At 37.8% G+C, this 17,776-nt stretch overlaps 1 protein-coding gene across 7 annotated transcripts in view; it reads left to right on the top strand.

Annotated features, from left to right (window-relative positions):
* Nucleotides 1-17,776, top strand: part of CACNA2D3 (calcium voltage-gated channel auxiliary subunit alpha2delta 3) — a 702,225-nt gene that overhangs the window by 195,221 nt on the left and 489,228 nt on the right. The gene's annotated exons all lie outside the window — the stretch shown is intronic.

Here is a 17,776-nt window from a genome sequence, read left to right as displayed (position 1 = left end):
GTTGCAGCTAAAAAAATTATTGCAAAGCACCTTTCGCCCAACAACTGGAACTGCCACCTAATCATTCTTGGAACAAGTCAAAGCTTAAGCAGGAACATATTCAGTAAACCACTCTGGAAAATATTTGGAAGCTAAGTCATCTCAAATTTTGAGCCTCTTCACCACCATGTTAAAAATCTGTCGTCACTGGAGCAGCAGAACCATAAACGGATAATATGGTTTGGAGTAGCTTTTAATTTTGGTATTCCAAGCTTCTGACCTAGAGGTAACCTAACTTTAAAAAATTAAGAAATATAACATTGTAATATGAAATAACTTTTTACCAAAGCTCTGTGAAATCTCCAGTTTTAAATTTGCACTACCCTTTGAATTTAATTTTTGTCTTGGTTTGAAATAAACCTAAAATCTCTAGGAAAAAGGTTCCATCTCACCTGGTTTCATCATTTTAATAATAAAAATGATGAATCAGCCAATACAGCACTTACTCCCCATGTACACCCAGCTTCTGAATGTAGTACTTTCTGTACCGATACAGTTGGACGCAGTCGTCTTCCATCATTTTCTCTCTCCTTTCTCCTATTGAAATTAGTTTTCCTATGCCCAGGAAGCAGTGGGTCTTTAGTGTGTTTTGCAGAACTAGTCCAGTTGGCCACTGGCAAATTTGGAGTAAACTGGCTGCCTGCCAGTTTGGGGTTGGTTCCATAAGTACAGCTATAGAAGACATACTTAAGGTGATAATCTTTGTACATTTTAATGAATATAGTTTCATTCCTTCAACCTGCCCAGAGCATGGCATACGTTCTTCTCCACCTGAAAGCTATCTGGTTTTTTCCCCCCAATGTCTACCTTTCCAGATGGGAGAGGCCAAGCCAAGTGATCTTCTGTTTCTATAATTCTGAAGACAAACAGAAAGGATCAGAAAGTCCACTGGACTTCCCCAACCCTGAGTAAAGACTGCTATAAAGATCAACTGGGAAGAAGAGCCTTGGAGGAGTGGGGGAATCCATGCCTGAAACACACCTGAAACCAGTGATGCCCTAGAGAGGGTTCAGGATGGTTCTCTGGAGCCCCTTGTTAAAATTGTGCCCTCAAATTTAAGGGTAAACTGGGATGATTTCCTTGTTTCTGACAGAGCTCATTCCATTAAACACTGTTAAATTGTACATGGAGGTGATGACTTTTGTCTTCATAGCTCGTAAAAATATTTCTGAAGAGAAATTCATTTTTTGCCTTTTCAGTGGACAAAATTACATTGAATATCGGGTATTACATAAATTACTAGTAAAGATTGCTAACGCGCGCACACACACGACACAAATGAACATTGTGTTATCAACAAATTCTGTACAGATTTCAGAAACCAAGACTAAATATTTCCAGTAAGTGAAGCTTAACTGAAGTTTATCTACCATGTGGTGCTTCCTTCCTTGGCTATGGCTATGATACGTTAATTTTGTTTGACTGGGTAAACTGATAGGTTCCTTGCCCTTCATTCTGGGAAACACGTGTACCCTGGAATGTGAGGTTTGTTAAAATATCGATAGCACGTCTTTTTTTGGGGTCTCTCTTGATGTTCTTTGAACCTCAGGGAGTTTCTTGTTCATAACAAAACCTGTTCTCCATTTTGCAGTTTTGTTACAAAATTACCATGCCATTTTGCTTGTGACAGTATGATGTTCAACACTGTTCCATTGTTTCCTTGTACTCCCTCCTTTCCCTCCCAGTCCCTCCCCCAATCTTTATGTATCTATCTGTTGTCTCACATCTTATACTTGAATTGTAAACTCTTTGGCGCAGGGACCGTCTTTGTGTTGGTACTGTGCCTGGCACAGTGGGGTCCTGGCTCATGACCAGGGCTCCTAGATGCTACAGTTATACAAATAATAAATAATACAATAGTGGTCTTCTAATGAAAAGGAACTAGCACCAAGGTGCATTCCTTCCCTATTATTGAAGCTTCACAATCAATGCAAATAAGTCAGTTTGCTCTGAGATAAGAAAAAACAGGTTCTGGCTCTTATACAATCCCAACTTTTTAGCACAATACTGTTTTCATTTTCAAGCACCTCTGCTCTCTGCTGGAATCAGGAAATGCAGAAGTGGCAAAATCCTGTAAAAGAGTGATAAGATATTCTCTCATTACATAATGAACCAACTGGAACCAAAAGGTATCAGAAATCTCATCAGACTTACTCTTCATAAAATTTTCAACCTGGATTTGCAGACCTGAGAATTTGTTTTTTGGATGAGGTTCAGTTTACCTCCTGCATGTTGGGTTGAGATTTTCCCTTCACTTGTGAAATGCAGATAGGTTTATATAACAGAATATGTAATCCACAACACATAAATTGTAGGAGACAGTTATCATTTTATGGATTAAGTTTAGCATAATCACAGACATTAATATCAGATCAGTCACTTTCTTGTCATTCATCAACACTCTTCTCTGCTAGAAAGGTCAGCATTCACAGTTCCAAATATTTCCTCCATGCCAGGACACAAATCACAAGATATAAATAAAGACTTTTTGTCCTGCAATATGTGGCTCCTTTGCATTGCAAGTGTCATAAGCAATTCTGTTGATGACTTTGGAGTTACCTCTGGGTCTGTCATAAGTATGCGCCTGGCTGAACTCTGTTGTTTTCCTGAACACAATTTCCTCTTTGCTAATTGTTGATTCTGGCAAGCTTGTACACTTTAAGGGCTGGTTTGCAGGGAGAGTTAAGTTTCTGTGTAGATTTCTTAGAGCATATGTGGGTGTACAATATGGGATAAATGTACAAAGCTATAAGCAACAAAAACAAATACATGCATCAGCTGTGTACTTAAAAACCTACACCTATATGTATAAACTGGCATTAGCAGTAAGAAATCACACAGCTGTACAGTGAATCCAGGTAGGTCAGTTGGTAGAGGATCAGACTTTAATATGATTGTTCTGTATTCAAGACAATGCAGAAAAGGCAAAAATGTTCAGTAAATATTTCTGTTCTGTATTTGGGGAAAAAAACAAATGTAATTTCATCATATGTTGTAACACTTTCCATTTCACTAGTGTCTTAGGATGTTAAACACAACTACTAGCATTAGGCATTTTTAAATCAGCAGATCTCAATATCTTTCATCCAAGAGTTTTAAAAGAGCTGGCTGGTCTGTGAATGTTGATTTTCAATAAGTCTTGGAACATTGGGGAAGTTCGAGACGACCTGAAGAAAGCTAATCTTGTGCCAATACTTAAAAAGCGTAAGCGGGATACCCAGATAATTATAGGCCTTTTAGTTTGACATCAATCCCAGCCAAGATCATGGAGTGGTTGATGTGGGACTTGATTAATAAAGAATTAAAGGAGGTTAATTCTGCATCACTGACCACTTTCAAGTCAAGACTGGATGTTTTTCTAAAATATATGCTCTAGGAATTATTTTGGGCAAGTTCGATGGTCTCTGTTACACAGGAGGTCAGACTAGATGATCATAGTGGTGCCTTCAGGCCTTGGAATCTGAGTCTATTCATCTGATTGGGTGAAGTCATTTTCTGTTGGCTGTTCAGGTGAACTGTGATCAGGGAATCATTTCTGTTTTGTGTGCATGCTTTCTCTTGCAGAGGCAGTGTGGTCTGGTTGATGAGGCACCACTCTCGGAAGCAGGAAAGTTGTGTTTATACCCAGCTCTGGTGCTGCCTTGCTACGTGACCTTGGACATCACAATACAGTGATTTGGTGGTGATGTGGAAAGGTTCCTGCTTGTTGTGTAAATGGTCATATGTTCAAATACTGCTGATTCTCTTGCACAACTTGTAGAATTCTCTCAAACAGAAGTTAGGGGCTTGATGTGTAAATTACTGGGTGAGGTTCTATGGCCTGTTTTATACAGGAGGTCGGATTAAATTATCTTAATGGTTCCATCTGGCTTTAAAATCAGTGACTTGCCTACTTGCAGATGCAACGACCTGCTTTTCGTGAACAAATGTTGTTTAATTCCACAAATACCGAATGGTGTGCTTGTCCTTGGTGTGGCTTGCCTGTTGAAAGGGATTTTGAGAATTTTAGTTTCTATATAAGTTACATACCAAAAGTCTGTGTTTAAAAGAATTGTAGTAGAGTTGCAAAGTCAAGCACTCAAAAGTTAGGAAGTAGAAGCAATTACTCAAGCAGGCCTGGATCGATAAGGGTTGAAAAGGCACAGAATTATTAATGGATTTCAGTGTAGCAGCCGTGTTAGTCTGTATCTGCAAAAAGAACAGGAGTATTTGTGGCACCTTAGAGACTAACAGATTTATTAGAGAATAAGCTTTCATGAGCTACAGCTCACTTCAACGGATGCATAGAATGGAGCATATAGTAAGATATACATACAGATAAGTTGGAAGTTACCATACAAACTGTGAGAGGCTAATTAGTTAAAATGAGCTATTGTCAGCAGGAGAAAAAAAACTTTTGTAGTGATAATCAAGATGGCCCATTTAGACAGTTGACAAGAAGGTTGAGAATACTTAGCTTAAGGAAATAGATTCAATATGTGTAATGACCCAGCCACTCCCAGTCTCTATTCAAATCCAAGTTAATGGTATCTAGTTTGTATATTAATTCAAGCTCAGCAGTTTCTCGTTGGAGTCTGTTTTTGAAGCTTTTCTGTTGCAAAATTGGCACCCTTAAATCTGAATTATTAATTATTAAGAATTAAGAATTATTAATACCACCTTTTAGAAAAGGTGAGTCTATAACTCATGTTTCACAGCCCAGTGCACTAGGGTGTTTGGGTGTATTTTAACTGGAGAAAAGAGCAAGCGAAGGACATCTTTCTTGTGTCCATCTGGATTTTCAGGTCTGCATGGCATTTGAAGTGAGACTCTGGAGAGCTTGCTTAGGGTGGATGGACTACTGAAGATTTTAGCAGCAAGCCTCTAGCAAGCTCTCCTGAGAGTGACAGAGTACAAATAGAAATTTTTTGACAGCTGAAGAACTTGGCTAAATCTGAAAGGATTTTCAGGGAGATGGCAAAAGGCACCTCCTTGATCCCAGAGCTATTGCTTTCCTTCCAAATTTCATGCTGCAAACACATGATGAATTAAAAACCTTCAGAACATGTCTGAAAACAATTATGTACGGGGATGTGTTAGCCAATGTACCACACCTCCTATAATTAAATCCTTGAGATGGTGAAGTTGTGGTTCCTAAGAGCTTAGTAACTAGAGAGATACTTTAGTCAAATACCCCAAATCCTGAAGATCTTTGAATTTCAGGGAACATCAGTAACCAAACTATGGGTATGGTTTTCTTTGCAGGGTAGACCCACGGTGCTGAGTCTTAGAGCCCAGGCCCAATTGACTTGGGCTTACTGGGCTTGGGCTCCAGGCCTAAAAATAATAGTATAGACATATGGGTTTAGGCTGGAGTCTGGGCTCTGAAACCCAGCCATGGGGGAGGGTTTCAGTGCTCAGGCTCCAGCTCAAGCCCACATGTCTTCACTGCCACTTTCAGCCCTGCAGCCAAGCCTGAGTCAATGTACTTGGGCTCTCAGATTCAGTGCCATGGTGTTTTCTTGGCAGCATATACATACCCATGGATCTGTAATTTGCAAATTGCAACAAAGAGATGAATCTGAATTCTACCCAAATTTGGAGTATTTAATATCCAGGTCTGTTTCTGAAATTAGTTACAATTATTAATGATTCAACTGTTCTTCATCAAAATATTCTGGTAGTCTATTCAAGGATCACCAATTCTTGAATATAATTTCTCATCTGTCATTCACAAATAATGCATTTTTCTGTTTTAATATGTCCAGTGGTCCAGTAAGGTTAAGAAATATACATTGCAACTATAAGGCTCTTCTGTATTTCTAATTCTTAAACAAGAGCTCTCTAATATATTTACATACAGTTATATGAAGATACAAAGTATACATAATCAAATAAAACAATTCCTAATTGTAAATATGGCAGAAAGCCAATGTATTGTAGTGTTTGGCATTACAATTTCATAGAATCATAGAATTATAGACTTTAAGGTCAGAAGGGACCATTTTGATCGTCTAGTCTGACCTCCTGCACAACGCAGACCACAGAATCTCACCCACCCACTCCTGTAACAAACCGCTAATCTATGTCTGAGTATTGAAGTCCTTAAATCATGGTTTAAAGACTTTGAGGTACAGCGAATCCTCCAGCAAGTGACCCGTGCCCCATGCTGCAGAGGAAGGCAAAAAAACCCCAGGGCCTTTGCCAATCTGCCCTGAAGGAAAATTCCTTCCTGACCCCAAATATGGTGATCAGCTAAACCCTGAGCATGTGGGCAAGACTCACCAGCCAGACACCCAGGAAAGAATTCTCTGTAGTAACTCAGATCCCACCCCATCTAACATCCCATCACAGGCCATTGGGCATATCTACTGCTAATAGTTGAAGATCAATTAATTGCCAAAATGAGGCTATCCCATCATATCATCCCTTGCATAAACTTATCAAGCTCAGTCTTGAAGCCAGATAAGTCTTTTGCCCCCACTTAAAGAGGAAAGTTAGTTGGAAGTGGTACTAATATTAGTTCTCTCCCTGTTGGGCAATAATGTCACAGTTTATAAACCGTCATAGGTAGAAAAAATATATGTAAAATCTGTTAAGTGAACTGAGGAGTGGAAAAGATTCCTATAATGATTTCAAGCCAGGCTGGGGTTATAAAGGTTAGACATAGCATCAGAAAAACCTAGATACTAATTTGCAAAGTTTAATTTTGATACATGAACAAGATTTGAATGTTAACATTCAAATCAAAAGCATTTAATATTACAGTTTAAGGTTAACAAACACATTTTTGTATACATCATTAGCAATGTAATTGCTGAAAGCAATTAACTATCTTATGGAGCTAAAATACTTTTTATATCCATTCAGTTGTTCTTTTTAATGTTCTTGAACATAAAACACAATACTGTTCATTGTGGAAAAGCAGCATCTCTGCATGTACTTTAGCTCATCTACATGTATAAAAATAAGATATTGAAGTTTAATTCCTTACATTCCACCGCTGAGTATCATTTTGTGAAGCAGAAAAGGTTGCTTTTTGGCTGTATTATATTCAGTGAAAGTGACTGTGCTACCAAGGTTACTAAAGAACACTGCATTTCTTCTTTAAAACGTTATCAGTCATTGTCATGACGGTTTATCATTAGCACAGACTTTGATGGGTTTCCATTGCATCATAATGAAATGGTGAACATACGGCAAGGCAGAGAGGGAGGCTAAACAGACCTGTAGTGTATAATAGATATGCTTGCTCACTCCTGTGGGAATATTTATTTTTTATTTTTTGCTGTCTTTTTTCCTATGTCTAAACTGGCAAACTCTGGCTCGATCACTGGGTTCCATGTGAGCACAAGGATCCTGCATGAAACTAAATACAGGATTTGGGCCTTTTTTGCTGTTGGTAGGGGACGGGACTCAAGGAAATCAGGAGGAAAGTTATGTATGAAGCAAACATGGAGATGATTAATAATTAGAACCGAGGCCACAGATAGTTTTGTGCTCCATTGGAAATTCTCTTTCTTTAGTTATGTTTCATGGCTAACTACTGCAGCTGCACTTTAAAAAGAAGAGCAAAGTATATTTATTACAAACAGAAAAATTAGCTTAAGCAGTTTTGAAGATTATCCTTGAGATGACCTGGTGGGATCTGGATCCAGATACTTGCAATATTAGCATGTGGGGGTCAGGTGTTTTTGTTCCATCACAACCATACAAGGGCCTCTGGGATTTGTAGTTCCAGCAGTGTTAGCTGCAGGGATTGGACTGTGCTGGTCCCTGCTGTCATTTAATCCCTGCTGTGGGGATGGGGTTGGGTCAGCTACTACTTTACAGGAGATGCCCATTGGATTTGAAAGAACAGTAACCTCTTTCAGTTAGGCAATGAAGTGGAGGGAATCCTGAAATTTAAAATGATCATTTTCTGGAATTTGGATCTTGAACTAAAACTTTGGAGATAGATCCAGACCTGTCAGTTGGGATCTGAGCATATTCAGGGGCATTCCTGTTTGGACTCTGTTCTTCTAGTTGTTTTTCTTATGAGCCCTGCCATAAGATGTTGCATCATCTCTCTCTTAAGACCGATAAAGCAGAAGTAAGGGACAAGTGAGTGGAAAATAACCTTCTTGACTTAAGGATCTACTTGCTATTCAACCACTAAAATGATTACATGCCTAAATAGATACTAAAGGGTATGTAGCTGGAGATATGATTGTTTTAATATGCTATGATTTTGACAGAAAATGTTGTAATTTGATACTGTACATACAGCATGGCTATGAAGAGTTAGTTATGGGCCTAGGGACGCCTCTCCATCCACCATATCTCATTAGGCAGTATAGTATAATTGAGTTCAGTGCCACTTTTAGATCAAAATGTTATAATGAACTTAAGACCTGCAGAAAGACTTGAGTTGCTACGCCATGTTGTTGCATCACTGCTGTTTTTGAGAGACTGTCATTGAGATGATTAGCTCTTTAGCTGGAGCCGCTGAAATAATACTGTTGAACTGGCAATGATGGAGACAGTGCTACCTGCAGACAAAATGTTGCTGAAATTGGCATTAGTAGTCCATGGGCTCCAGGGTGTTCCTCTGGAAACCCTTAGTGTTACAGGGATCGGCTACCTTTGACACGTGGCCCGTCAGGGAAATCCGCTGGTGGGCCGGGCCAGTTTGTTTACAGGCCGTGTCCGCAGGTTCAGTCGATCGCAGCTCCCACTGGCCACGATTCGCCGTTCCAGGCCAATAGGGGCTGCGGGACGTGGCAGCCAGCGCATCCCTTGGGCCACACTGCTTCCCGCAGCCCCCATTGGCCTGGAATGGCGAACTGTGGCCAGTGGGAGTTGTAATCGGCCGAACATGCGGATGCTGCAGGTAAACAAACAGTCCCGGTCCGCCACTGGATTTCCCTGACAGGCCGTGTGCCAAAAGTTGCCGAGGAAGTTAGTATCTCCATAGTTTGAAAACAGATTGTGCTGAAACTTGGCCTGCAGGTTCTCATCTTGCAGGGGATATTTTTCTGTCAAAAATAATTCAAGTGCATTAGGCTGCAATTATTGAACTGGCAAAAATAAGGAGGTTTAGCTTGGTTTCACAGGATTTTTGCCAAGTTGCAGAGAGAAACTGGCTTAATTTAAAAAAAAAATGTAGGCAGCTGTAAGCTGATTAAACTCTTTTGATTTATTAATAAAGATATAAAGCACTCAGTATACTTCACGTTGAATAACAGTTACTGTATCTGATCAATGGGTGCATTGCTAAGGTTTTTTTTAATCCATGTTTCTTAGCAATTTCTACAGTGGGCGGAATTTCCTTTGAAGTGAATGGCACACAAGTTTGATTTGTTTTAATGGAATTTGAACTAGCACAAATGTCTTATCAGTACAGTACATTTTTCTGCATTTACATCTCATACTTTTTAAGAGAGAAAGAAGTTTTACAGCTCCTGGTCCAATAATGTTGAGACACAGAAGTAATGTAAAAGATGGAATAATAATACACAGCTCTGATATAGTGCTTTTCATCAGTAGATCTCAAAGTGCTCTACAAATGAGTTAAATATCATTATCTCAATTTTACAGATGGGAGTGCAGAGAAATAAAATATTATAGGTTTAATAGCGTAGCCAACATTACTATCTTTGAAAGGCACTCTTTCAGTACATTTAATTGAGAAGATCTTCAGTGTATATTTTAATGGAAATACTACTTTCAAAAATAATCTAAACACCAGTTGAAAAAAAAATTACAATAACATTGAGGAGCTGAACAAGCTGCAAAAAACACGAGGTAATTCAGTGTTCAGGCTCCCAACAATAACTTTGCTTCATCCCCATATGTCTAAGCACTATACTTAAGAGTTGCAAGTAATATTTCCTTCACCTGGTTCACAATAGAAAGAAGGGAAGCCTCTTTCTATGGAGAAAAAAACAGGACAGGATATAAAGGTAATATACCCTGACTGGCCAACCATAGCATTGAAGAAAGTATACCTGGGGAGCACACTGGCATACCCATCATTCCTAGAAGGCACATGGCTCATGGGCAGCAAATGCTAGTGTAGTATGTACTATACCTCTGCTCAGAGCAGTAAGCAATATGATGTGGCAGCAGGGTGGATTGGTTCAAATCAGAGCAATTTAAATTATGATTTAAATCAGCAAGCTGGAAACTTTGTATTAAATAATCAATTTTAGTCATGCTTTGCATTTGTACTTTTTAGTTGTTTTCCTAAACAAAGGTTCACTCTCATTAGTTGGTAACCATTAAAACATGTTGATTTGCAACTAAAGCGGGTAGCCTTTACACTAAATTTGTTGTTTGTTTTTTACTAACTAGGACGATACGCTATATTTATACACATTTATTTAAGCAATTATGTAATTTAAATTGCTTCTTAATTTGTGCATTTTTATTATGATAGAAAATGGTGAATGATGCATTTCTTATTTTCCAGAGGCTAATTAATTTCTTGTGATTTGCGTCAAGCTCTGTTGAGATAAAAATTTAAGTTAAATTAAAAATGCAGAAAAATAATATTTTAAAATGACATTTTTATTGAACAAAACAACCTTAAAAGTGCTAGATACATAACTGACATAGTACACTAAGGAAGTATTAACTGCAGTTAGTGAATTAGACTGATTTTCTGGTTACCATGTCCTTCAAGATTTTAGAATTGGTAGATATTGTTCTCAGATCTAGATTTTATTCATAGATGGGAAGAAGAAAACAAGCTTTCCTGCTATTTCAAATCCCAGTAGATTTTTAAAAAAATTGAATCAACTAATCATTGGACTGAATTAATTGAATACATTTGAAATGAAGAAAAGGTTCTCTCTGCACTTGCAGGCGAGGCTATTGCTGTCAGTCAAAAGCTGGTTTAATACTTTACTTTAATACTTTACCGTGGTTCCAGGTACTTAGTCAGTGACTTCCACCAGGACAGTGGATTGACTTTCTTTAAAATCTGGCAACAAACATGTATTGCTTAATATTATTTTTAAAATTATTTTGTGATTTTAATCGATTACAGTAAGATTGTGCCTTAACATAGGTTGTCATAATTTCACATTTAATTTTAAATAGGTTTATTTTTAATAAATAAACCTGTATTTAATTTAAATTAAAACAAATCTGATTGTTTTACTTTTATTAAATAATTGATTTTTATCCACTCTATGTGGCAGCCTGCCCTGAGCCATCCTGCCCTACACACACAGGATGAGTTCTGTGCCAGATGGTAGCTGGCAGTGCCATGCTCTACCACCCCTCATTTTCCTTCGTAGTTGCACAGGTAAAAGCAGGATAATGCCACTGAAGTTCATTAAAGCCAATAAAATTGTACATAGAATGAAACTGGTCCTTTGATTTTAACATGAAATATGGTAATAATTAAATGGGATAATTATTTATCTGAAGATTATATAGATGCTCATAATTAGTGATGGAATTCCATTAATATCTTTGGTAGTTGTGGTCCTTGAGTTTATTTTTACAAAAATTAAGGATGTAAAATGTGTAGAACATATACAAATATTTACTTACGTTGCTGTAGCATAATTGATTTTAATTTCAAAGAAGTAATTTTAATAAAAACTTATCAAATATATTCAATTTCACTTTTTTTTGTGAACAAAGTGGGTTGTTTTCTCTTAAAACAGGACAGTAACCAACATGTTTCTTATAGGTTAGCATGTTAAAATGGATATTTTTATTTGAACTTTGAGATCAGAATTATGATTAGAATGTTTAGAAGTTCTATGACTACTGTGCAAAAGTAATTTATGGTTCCACTTCAGTCGGAGTGACTACAGTACCTTAGATTTGTTTCTAGGTAACATCATCCAGTGGACAGGGTAGGCATAGATCTGAGAATCCGGATACTTGGGTTCTACTCCCAGGACTGACACCGACTTGAGTATAATGTTGGGCAAACCTCTCAACCTTCCTGACCCTCAGTTCTCCCATCTGTGAAATGAGGAGGCTGAGACTTGGCAACCTATGTAAAGTGCATAGAGATCTACAGATGAAAAGAGGTGTGTGTGTGTGTGTGTGTGTGTGTGTGTATATATATAAACAGATAGGAAATTAAATTGCTTGTGCCACCTTAATGTGGCCCCCTTGTGCATAGGCATTATGACACAGTCTTTATGTATGTAAGCACGCACCATTTTTTTTTCCATGAGGGAGACAGACTCTCTGTTCTCAGTTCTGGTGCCTGGACCTGGCATGGCCTGTAACAGCCTAGAGTTGCAATTGCAAAGAAAATCCTACTTAGCCTCAGACTGTAGCATGGTTAGTGCACACAGAATCTTAAGGAAGTTTAGTTGCTGAAATTTAAAAAGTCTCTAGTGAACACATGTGAACTCATTTTTCAAAGGCTTGTAACTTGCCCATATTTGGCAGATGTTCATAGAGATTTGCTTTTAGCCATCCCCGAAACAAAACCACCCCTACCCAATTTCAAGTTCCCTCTCCAAAGCATGGGGGGCACCAAACCTCTTCAAATAAAAGTTCAGCAGACATGGGCAAAACAAAATATTTTCCCCTAGCCTTGTTCTTGGAAAAGGCTGACGGATCTTGGCTGAAATTTTCCAAAACAATTCAGCCTGAGTCAGACACCTGGCATGTAAAAAAGCAGCCCCCATTGGTAAAGTTTGGCAAAGTTGTAAGCTGAAAGCAAGGTCTTATAATGAAGTGTCAGGCAACTTTTGTATTAAGCAGCGCTACCAGCCCCAATATGATACAGTTAAAAAAATAAATACTCTAAAAATCAATAAAGCCACATTTAACCCATTTTTTGTGAAGAATATTATTTTAGTAAGATATGTTTGCACGCTACTCTTAAATAACCTGTTCTTCCACCATACCTAAGGCATGCATAAAGACTAAACTTTCCAATCCCTTGTTCTTATACATATTTTTCATCTTTAAACAAATCTAATTTCTTGGACAATGTTCACTGTAGGGGGAGGGGTAGCTCCCTCAGATTCAGATACTAAATGTTTTTTTTATTCTCAGTGGTTTGAGCATTGGCCTGCTAAACCCAGGGTTGTGAGTTCAATCCTTGAGGGGCTGTTAAGTTGATCTGGGGCAAAAAATGAGGATTGGTCCTGCTTTGAGCAGGGGGTTGGACTAGATGATCTCCTGAGGTCCCTTCCAACCCTGATATTCTGTGATTCTGTGAATTTCCTACAAAGAAATTCACATTGAAATTTCCCATTGAAAGGAATTATGAAGAATCTGATTTTGCAAACATTGACTTTTATTACAGAATAAACTAGAAAATATCTATATTTAAACAAAGATAAAACACTGACATGAAATGACCCATATAAATTAAGCCTCACACGTGCCCTTGTAAGGGGGGGGGAAATGTGGGATGGGGTAAGAGTAGTACAGTACTGCAAGTTCTGAACACGTGACCAAACCAATGCCTCATCTAACTCCACTGACGTCATTTTAAAACAGTCACTGAAGTTACAGAAGGTATTAATCTAAAATTAATTTAAACAGGCTTAATATTTAAATTTCCAGGATTGTTAATTGGAATCTTTGTGTTCTTTCCTTTAAATATTTTTTTATTTCGTTGCTCTTAAATTCCATACACATTATATAACTATGCATTTAAGTGATCGGCACCTGCAATTTTGGGGGGGGTGTGTATGTTTGTATTTACAAATACATAGTATTTACTTGACTGAATAAACATTTTGTTATGCCTGTTACCATTAGCTGTATTCGGTACCCACACTGTTTCGTCTAGTATACTGATATAGGTCCTTTGGAGCCATTTGGGAATTATATATCTAGATGTATTATTCTGAATGTGTTGCCCCTGTTTAGGTGACAGTCTTCTTATCTCTTATCCCAAGCCCTTTAATGATTTGTGCTCTGAAATAGGAAAAGGCACAGCTACTGCTTGTGTCCACAGGTGGTCAACTTGTGAACTGAGCATGCATGAGAATAGTGATGACTTTGATACCTGGAGGAGGGCTGCGTGAGCTGATTGATAATACAACTGCCATTCACTACTCTAAAAGACAAATAGTAAAGTTGCCACCTCTAGGGCATCAGAGATGAACTTAAACCCATGAAACTGGACAGCTGTAACTTACAGATTTCCAGGGACACTTACAGATTTCCAGGGACAGCTACCTCAAAAAAGGGTTGATCGCAGGGAAATCTAAACAGGAGGCAACCCTAAAAAATACATATTTCCTTGTAAGGCCCAACAGGACTCTAACACATTTCCAGTTTCCCTAGCTGGGTCTGTTTACTCCTAAAGGTGGCCAAAATATAAGAAGAAAGATGAACTACTTTGTTTTCCCCCCCTATATTTCTACCTGACCACCTAGTCTGGCCTGTTAGCTGGTACAGTAGCTGTTCACTATCCCCTTCTTTAAACACAGCACTTCCACATTTGGTTATTGTCCAAAACTCATTTTCCTTTCCAATATTTTTAACAAGTAACAATGTATTTAAACTATTTTTGAGCACTCTGTGCTTGGGTGTTCATAGGATTTCTCCTCCTACTTCTCTCTTTTGCCTTAGAGAAGCTTTCATTTTTATATACTCTTGAGCTGGATTAACTGAGACCTACCTCATCTGTCTGCCATTGTGAAGCAGCAGAATAGCTTTACTCCATGCAGTATCCTATAGCTTGATATCTGGTTACAAGAAAACAGACAGGTAAAGTTCACACCCAAAACCTATGTATCATAGACTATGAATTTTGTTCTAGTTGTACATGCATTAAATGCTAGTCAGTGTGGGAAATGACATCCTATTAATGTGAGGGTGCAATTTATATTTAAAGACTGTTATTTTGACTTTTGTGATTATTGTTGTTTATATTACTGTCGTGCTTAGAAGCCTTAGTGAGGAACTAGGTCCGCATTGCGCTAGGTACTGTTTACACACAGCAAAACACTGAACTTGCATCTTGGTGCAGTTGTCTGCCATGGACTTGTATACATACAGAATTCTTTCAGGCTGTTATGTAATACAAGCTTGTAAACTACATGTGTTTCCCAAAGATTTAATGCGATGCAATATGTCTCTTCATGATCACCAATGTGAAGGAACATCATATCCAGGTCACTATTTAGATGCTCTGTTTTGACACACACATATAATCAGTTCTGATTAGGTTGTATTCTCGAATGTCGTAAGAGATGATAAATTAAGAGCAGGAAGAAGGTGCCAATACCTCAGCATGTCTCAAGGATTCCTATCAGGGTGTATGTTTGCTATATGAATGGTCTAGAAGGCTGTGGTAAATAGTGATGTGACAAAATTTGCTAATGAGACCGCATTCATTCAGTTGAAAATGGAAAGCTAGATAATTGAGCAAACATGATAAAGCAGATGGAGTACCATGTAACAGAAATAAATGCAAGATAGGGCACCTTGGAAGGAACAATTTAAACTATGTGTAAACTGACTTAGAGTAACAGCTCACAAAAATGATCTAGACATTTTTGTAAACAGCTGAGTAAAGAAATCTGTTTGATGGGTGATGGCAGGGATAAAAAAAATAAGACATTAAACTGTATTAAGGTAGGGACAGAAAATAACATGGAAAATATTATAATGATACTATGCAGACAAACGGTACCATAAGTCAATATCCTGAAAACTGTAGTGTTCAGTTTTGGTCACCACTTCTCCTTAGTACTTCAAGATCTAATAAAGGCTAAAAAGAAAGAGTGTTAGATGCTTCTGGGAATAAGAAATGTGTAGTGTACCAGTCACACTAGTTAGTGTGAAAATTATGGGAGCTATAATTTCTCAAAGTTTAGAGCATAAATTGGTTAGGTTCAAGAAGAATCTACCGCCCCAAATACACAAGGTAATGCAGCACAGTTGACCAGATTCATTATGAGTTGGTATGCATACTACTTTACAGCATCCAGGTATGGGAAGGATGCTGAACTTGATGGACCTTTGTTCTGTCATATTTCAGAGTAGCAGCCGTGTTAGTCTGTATTCGCAGAAAGAAAAGAAGTATTTGTGGCACCTTAGAGACGAACAAATTTATTTGAGCATAAGCTTTTGTGAGCTACAGCTCACTTCATCGGATGCATTCAGTGGAAAATACAGTGGGGAGATTTATATACATAGAGAACATGAAACAATGGGTGTTACCATACACACTGTAACCAGAGTGATCAGGTAAGGTCTTTCAGGTAAGGGTCTTTCATGCAGGTCCCCACATCTGTACCCTAGAGTTCAGAGTGGGGAAGGAACCTTGACAGAAATAATAAGGGCTTTTATTTTAGAGATGGGCATGAGCCAGCATTTTTAGTTCGAACATCCCTAAAATGTGGGTGGGGCTTGAGGTGCTCAAAATCCAGCTCTGAATTTTGCAGCTCCATCTCATTTCTATTTGTCCTCTCATTCTCTTTCAAAATGCAGGAAGAACATATCCACTGTTTACATTGGAAGGCAAGTGTATGCTCTCTTCTTGGCAGCTTTGAAAGCTACTTCATAGTGGAGTGTCTGGATCCTGATTATCACAAAGGTTTAACTGAAATAGATACTAGTACCCCCTTTTAATTAATGTGAATTTGAAGATGCTATCATAATAAAACTCCATCAGATTTCTGACAAAGACTTTCCCTAAGTTAGGATCCTCTAATTTTGGAATAGGTCTTTATCTTTTTATAACCTACATAGATACTGGTTGCATCCTCACAATTTTCCAACTAGAACAGGGAGACATCACTTTTCATAGAAATTCTCATCTAGGGCCTAATCCAATGGAATCTGTCCATTGATTTCAGTGGGCTTTGGATCAAGCCCCTCATTTACTGACAAACACTGTATCATATTTATCTATTGCCAATCAAAGGGAAATGGGAACTCCTAGGTTCTAATACAGATTTTGATACTAACTCGCTGTATGGACTTGGGCAAGTCATTTTACCACTATGGCATACTCTCTCCATTTGTAAAATGGGGATAATTATGTTTACCTACCTCACAGGGCTGCAGTGAGGATTAGTTAGGTAATGTTTAAAGGTGTATTATTTTATAATGGTAAGTGATAGGTGATAAAGGTTTTTACTGTGCTGAACACTATTCATAATGCTTTTTGGTACAATATTGTTCCCTGTGGATTCTGCAGTACAAATATTTTAGGATCAGGGTCTTTTGTTGTTTTTTACTAGAAAAAATGCTACATTGTTCTCCTCAAAAATCTCTGAAACTAGTGGTCATCAGTCTTTCCATTGCTTTATTGTGCCTTTTATTGTCATGAAAGATATAATTAATGCAGGTTGTTTTCTGTGTATTATATGTTGTACCATCTATAGATAACAGCTAATTGGTGAGAACTTATTGTGAACTCTTAAAAAATGCTATCTAAAACCATTCTTTTCCCCTTAATTTGGTGATTATTTTCCCAGGAGGCATGACGACTGCTTAATTAGTGTTGAATGTATTTAAGTTTTTAGTTGTCTTAGAATCCAAATGCAATAAAAATAATCACTACATTCCTGCAGCAGAAATAAGAGTCAGTGGGGAAATAATATTGTTTGTTTAACTTATTTTTATTTCAATATTATTTATTTAGGTTTTTCATGACATTTGTTGTAAATCACTTCGTAATTCAGCTAGTTAATCTGAAATGGGTTGTAGCTGCTAAAGGAGCATAAAAGATTCTAATTAAAAGCCAAGTCAAATAATAAGTCTTTAAGAGAGATTTAAATTGCCCAGCAGATTTACACATTCTAGTAGCCAATGGATGAGAATT

The sequence above is a fragment of the Chelonia mydas genome, chromosome 7, assembly GCF_015237465.2.
Source record: "Chelonia mydas isolate rCheMyd1 chromosome 7, rCheMyd1.pri.v2, whole genome shotgun sequence".
Taxonomy (NCBI): domain Eukaryota; kingdom Metazoa; phylum Chordata; order Testudines; family Cheloniidae; genus Chelonia; species Chelonia mydas.
The sequence above is the reverse complement of the archived record's forward strand: the minus strand, read 5'-3'. Positions and strand labels throughout refer to the sequence as shown.